This window comes from Theobroma cacao, chromosome 7, assembly GCF_000208745.1.
Source record: "Theobroma cacao cultivar B97-61/B2 chromosome 7, Criollo_cocoa_genome_V2, whole genome shotgun sequence".
In the NCBI taxonomy this organism is placed as follows: domain Eukaryota; kingdom Viridiplantae; phylum Streptophyta; class Magnoliopsida; order Malvales; family Malvaceae; genus Theobroma; species Theobroma cacao.
In genome coordinates this window covers 9,837,428-9,844,071 of record NC_030856.1, presented here as the reverse complement: position 1 = coordinate 9,844,071, position 6,644 = coordinate 9,837,428, and positions in this window count along the sequence as shown.

The window sequence follows — 6,644 nt, the reverse complement described above, 5'->3', positions numbered from 1 at the left end:
GTCTTAGGCATAGCTTGTCATAGTCAGATTTTACTTATATTACAGTAAAGTTATTGCGGTGAGACTGACAAGTGTTATCATAAAAATGATTATAGCGTTAATTGCATTAATTAAGTTGTACGCTTTTGCTGAATGGCCCTTTGATCAACGAGGATGATGACAGGTTGGTTTCTTGTGTGGATTGTTCTGCTGGTATTTAGTGGTACTGGTCTAAAGATTGTACGAGGGATCAGCGATGGAAGGCAGAGGACTAATTGCTCCAGCGGCCAGGACAAGGCCTTTTAGTTTGGTATGACAATGAAGTTTGGCGGTGTGACGATGGGACAGAATGGAAGTTTGGTACAGCTACAGAAGGTCAAAGTGATGGGAACTCGGTCCACCATGACAAATGGCGGACCTCAGTTGAAACTAGGGGCTTCCAGGACATTGAACCTTTGATTAAATGGAGTCAAGATGCGAAGTACTTATCAGTTGACTTTAACAAAAAAGCTTTTGTCTAGTTGTAGGTTTAGGATGCTTACGAGCAAGGCATATTTTAGTGTTTGTTGAATAACTGGAAGTACGAAGAACAGGGATGAAAGAAAATCAGAGAAAAAATGAAAAAGAAAACTTAGATTTTTCACCAAACGGTGTGCTCACAATTCATATACTCAATAACCAACCATATATACATGACGGAAGTAAGAGAAACAAAGCTGAAAGGAACCAACCGGCTAAATCACCACTTGACATTCCAACGTCTACGTGCTCAGGGAATGGTGAGATATTCCCTAACACTAGACATTCCCCCAACTACCCAAACGATGTAGTTTTGGGAGAAATACAATAAAACCCGAGTTCTCACATTTGGGACAAGGAAATAACCACAGCAAATAGTCAAAGGACAAGTAAAAGTCAAACAACTAAAGACACCAAAACGACATAAGCAAAGGAATAAAACGGCAGTTAAAATCTTCTTCCATTTGAACTTCCTGCTAATCTTAACCTATGCTACTGCAAAATAGAGCACCAAATCTCAACCCACCTCCTTGCTGTTCATTTTGCAGACTCCCAGTAAAGCTCTTAGTGCAAGAAACTTTACGTTATTCAGACACTTAGTGAAAACATCAGCTACCTGATCATTAGTTCCACAGTGGGCAATAGCAATTTTATCATCTTTTACTGCATCTCTAATAAAATGAAATTTCACCTTAATGTGCTTTGTCCTTCCATGATAAACAAGATTTTTAACAATGGAAATAGTAGATTGGTTATCAATCATTAATGAAGTTCTTGTCTTCTACTGAAAACCCAAATCTTCTAAAATCTTCCTGACCCATATAGCTTGGTTTGCAGCAGCTACAGGTCAGATATACTCTGTTTCAGTTAAAGATTGAGCAGCCACTTCCTATTTCTTAGAGCTCCAAGAGAAGATTGCACTGCCAAAGGAGAAGTAGTAACCTTCAGTACTCCTTGAATCATCTAAGCTTCCAGCCCAATCACTATCACAATAGCCAATCAAATCTCTACTAACCACCTTTTCAAACTTCATACCATAATTGACTATTCCTTTAATGTATCTTAAGACTCTCTTAGCAATAGAAAAATGAATCTGGGATGGTTTCTACATAAACCTGGATAGTAGACTAGCTAGATACATCAAATCATATCTTAAAGCAGTTAAATATAATAAACTACCAATAATACTTCTGTAGTTAGAAGTTGCAGCCTCAGGAGCTCCATCAGCCTTACTTAATTTGCAATCAGTAGCAAGAGGAGGGTTCGAATCCTTATTTACGAGCCCAAAAGCAACAGAAAAGATTGCACCATTGGCTCAAGTCGTAGAGAAGGACGGCGCGGCTCGTTATAGAGAGTTTGTGTTTTCAGATTACATGAACAGCTTTTTTGGAAATGCAGACGATGGCAAAAAGTCTCTTTGATTTTGCACTAGTTGATTCCACTTGATGAAGAAAGATTCCATTGTATTTAATTTTGTGTGGTATCGATCATTTTAGTACCTATTTACTTACCCTAATGATGTTAGCATCAGTTTTTGTGTGTCAATAAAATTATGACAACTGAGTGTAGTTATTCAATTATCTTATTTGTAGGTGAGGTTCACCATTTATATTTGTTTGATTTGTACTTAATTTCAGGACTAGGACAGAGAGCGTGTAGAGTGTTTTTTTTTTTTTTGTGTGGGGTACAAAAGAGTATGTAGCATTTATTGTCTTCAATAAAATTCAGGATAATGTGGCAAGCAATATGTCACCTTTATAATTTTACATGTTATTTTTTCACTTAGAAGGGTAGAATTACTCAAGCTGTCATAAAATGAGATTGGTAGAATAAAGAATTGAAGCAATTATTATTTTACATTCACTCCTTCCATCCGCCACATCTACCTAACACTAAGCAACGGTCATAACTATTGAGAGAAGTCAAGTTCCAAACTGATAAAAATGATACCAAATTAGGATATTTGTGTCAAATGCCTAATTTCGTTGATTCACATGTTGCAAGTTTGGTGGATTAATCAACCAATTGATTTCTTCAAGGCTGTCCATGACCAATTAGTGGTCAATGAAATTGTATTCTTGGTCCTGTTCGATGATGTAGATTAACCAGGAAATGCGTTATGAGCTACTAGAGTCGCCCAGGGATTGATAAAGAATTGTCATCACTGACTATTTTGGACTCCAGACAAATGGTATTGCCTGAATTTATTATTAGCATTCCCTAGTCAAAAGGATCTTATTATTTACTGGTTTACAAATCTTGTAAAAGGAAACATATAATTCCTCAATCCTTGGTCAACCTATTTAAGTATTTGCATTTGTTTTAACATAATGACTTGACCTACGTAAAAAATAAAATAAAAAAGGTAAGAGATCAAGTAAATTCTCACCAAGGGGACTGAGTAAAGTACTATTTATAGAAGTATTCTCATGTTAAATGTACCATCCACAAGATAATTATCATAGCTTGAAAATCTTTGCTTCTTCCCTGAAAATAGATTCATAAAACGCTTTCAGATGAAACTAATCAGGCTTTATGTGAAAGTGAAAGAAGCTTAGGTTTTCAACATTCTATTTTCTTGACAAGTTTATTGTGAAAATAATCTTGAAAATTTAAAGACATAGAGAAGACCGGTAGGGTTTTAAGTAGAAGTCATCAACCGGTAAAATGAGAACAAAGGAAATAATAGCATATGCAAATTATGAATTCTATGAATTCAACGGAAACACATTGTGTTGATTGGACAACACCATATGTCTTTATCACCAAGAGCTTTTCAATATTCCATAAACAAGAAGAAATTAAGGTTGTCTCAAAGACGGAGAAATATTCTTAAATGGAAAAGAAGGTGGGAGCTGTAGACACCTATTTCAAAAAAAATAAAATATAATTTAAAAAAAAGAGCCAAAAAATAAAAAAATTAATAAAAAATAAATAAAAAAATGATGAATGAACAGGAAGAGACTGAACGTGTGCTCAGCCCCTTCTCCAGTCCATCATTACAAGGCATTAATGCCCTTGAAAGGTAGTCGGATTTGGAGAGGACTGGTCACCTCCGGCTACCAACCCTTCCTGTTTGCCAGAGACATGTGAAATCATGCTCAGAAGAGCATGATTTCACCTTTGGATTGTCCAAATTTTTGGACAATCCAGTTTCTTAAATGGGGGTTTCAAACCAATGGAGTGGGGGAGCCAAAAACTTGTAAACAAAAAAATCCTAGTTTTCTAGCAACCACAATAACCCACAAATCGAAAGAATTCTTAGTTCTCTAGCAGCATAAAACCACAATCCAAAAAAATCAAAAAAGGAGATACCCAAAAAAATGTGCACAGTGAGAGAGGGAGAACGGTTGGGTTTCCTTTTGGGGGGGATTTTTGGTTGATTTTCTTTGGGTTCTTTATATCTGAACCCGCCGGTTGGGGAGGAAGAGAGAGAGAGAAATTCGGGTCCTCTAGGTTGCATCGCTGATTGGGGAGGAAGAGAGAGAGAAATTTGGGTCCTTTGGGTTGCGCCGCCGACTAGGGAGGAAGAGAGAGAGAGAGATTCGAGCTCCTTAGATCTGAATCGCCGATGGGGAAGAAAGTGAGAGCTGTGGCTCATGTGGCTGCCGGCTCAAGGGAAAGAAAGACTGTCCGCTAGGGAGAGTGAAAGAGATCTGGTCATTGGGTCCCGTCGCCGGCGGTATATAGAGAGAGGGAGAGAGCCGATTGGCTTAAAAGGGAAGATCAAGCCGGTGGCTTGGTAGAGAGAAGGGAGAGATTCGGTCATTTGGGGTCCCGTCAACGCCGATGGTAAGAAGCTCCACTGGTCGGCAGCTTGGTAGAGAGAAGGGAGAGAGTGTGGTTGGTAGAAAGAGAAAATGGTGAAGGGAAATGAAATAAGAAGGAAAAAAAGGGGTTTTATAGCTAGGCTTGGAGAGCTCAAAACTACGTCGTTTTGAAGCTCACAAACAAATCCTTTTTAACCCCCCTAAACGGCGCCGTTTTGCTGGTGGAGTGTTGGAGCCAAAAAGGGCCGAACAGAGCTCTGGGAAAGGGTCGCGGGTTGGGCTGACAACCTGGGTCCACCTTACCCACAAAGGTAAGCTCTTTATTATTTTCTTCAAATCTGTTGAGGGATTTGGGTTGGTTTATTGGGTTGTGTTCTTAGGATCAATGTTCAAACAAGTATGGTTAGGATTTAATAATTTTAACTTAAAATTTTAAACTACATAAACATTAAATAAAATACCAATATAAATATAAAGAAATATATATATTTGTACACATAAGAATAAAAATGTTTAAGAATGAAAAGAATATTTAAACTTAAATAAATGAAGCATATATGTAAAACAAAAGTATATTGCTAAATAAAGTATGTTCGAGGTGATAGATTCAGAGAACAAATGTAACCAAAATAAAAATAATAAAGTGATAATATGAATGAATGAAATAAATGGTAGGCTAAAGATTAAATTAAGAAATTGGAAATTACTAGATTAAGCATTAAAATGATAAAACAGGTATGAGAATCAATATTAAAAAATTAACTCCTAAAAATATCATGGTATTAATTACGAGTATAATATACCGATGATGGGATATTTGTATGGAACGCGAGAAGTCGTAATTCCGAAAGAATTTCCTTAGGTTAGGAATTTCGATTAGGACTCCACCAGTACAATGGGAGGGTCCTAATTCAGAATTATAATGTTTCCAATTTTAAATAAATGAGAATTATATATACTTAATCACCAATTAATAAAAATATATAAAAAATGAGAAATCAATGATAACAATAAAATTGTTAATCATAATAATAAAAAATGAATAAAATATGTATGTATAAATAATAATAACTATGTATAGTCAAAATACGCGATTTAAATATAAATAAACAAAGTATAGAAATGGTTGTATAAAAACAATAAATAAATGTGAAATATTTTGTTCATGATAAGTAAGCTCAAAGAAAAGTATTAAATAAGAAACGAACATCGAATTTACGAGTATGTCGCGTATCATTGTTACATTGTTAAATGTCTTAGCATATAAACATATTCTGTATACGGGTAGAATCCCGAGGATGGGACTTTTCGAAAAAGCTTGCGAAGGCGAGTTTTTTCGGTAAATTCCCTAGGTGAAAAGGTATCCCCGAATCCCACCAGTACGATGGGAGGGTTCGGAGAGATATCTTTGATAAAAAGCTTTTGTCCACATTAGGATTTGCATTTATGAAAACACTGTTTTTTTTTTACTCGCAAACGATTATCCCAATGATGGGATTTACCTTGTAAGCTTGCGAAGGCGAGTTTCTAAGGTATTTCTCTAGGTGAGAGAATACTCTCGGATCTCACCAGTATGATGGGCGGATTCGGAAAGTACGCTCAATAAAAGGTTTTCATTTGGCATTATCTTGATTTTATGCCATACATTTCACGATTGCATCATGTATGCGCCAAACCCATAAAATATTTTTACTTGATTAATGGAATAAAAGACAAATTAAATAAATAACAATTAAGGAAACATAAGAATAAAACTAATGGGTTAGGATAATATATGATTAAATGGTACCGTTTGTGGAATTGACGTCACGGTGGTGCTAACCCTTCCCTGTGCGTAACCGTACTCCCGAACACAACTCTAAAAGATACGTAGACCAGTTTATCGTTCTTTCTACAGATCTAAAATTAATTTAAGATTTTGTCGAGTAGAACAAAATAAGGTGGCCAATCACACCTAGAAAAAAAAGATTGGTGGCAACTCCCAATCCCTCCACGTCTAGCGATCGGGTTCCCGGACCCGCACGTTACGATAGGAGCCCAAATTCTTGTGGGATTTTGTTGAAAAGCACCTTCTTAAATCGTTCCAGTCTTGTGATTGTTAACATCTCAAATTCTGTGGACTAATTCAAACAAGAATGGCATGAAAAACCTTTATTCTTCTTGTCATGCCTACAAAAGAAATATTGTATTTTAATACTACAATAAACATATATTGAACGTTCTGTAGTATTATGTCTACCTTTAATAGTATAATATCATTTTTGAAGCATTCTACCTTTAATTCAAAAGTCTTGATATATGCTGAGGGTTGAGATTAATGGTTAGTTTGATGTCCGAAATTGAATTGTAGATTTAAAGCTTCGTTAATTAAAGAGG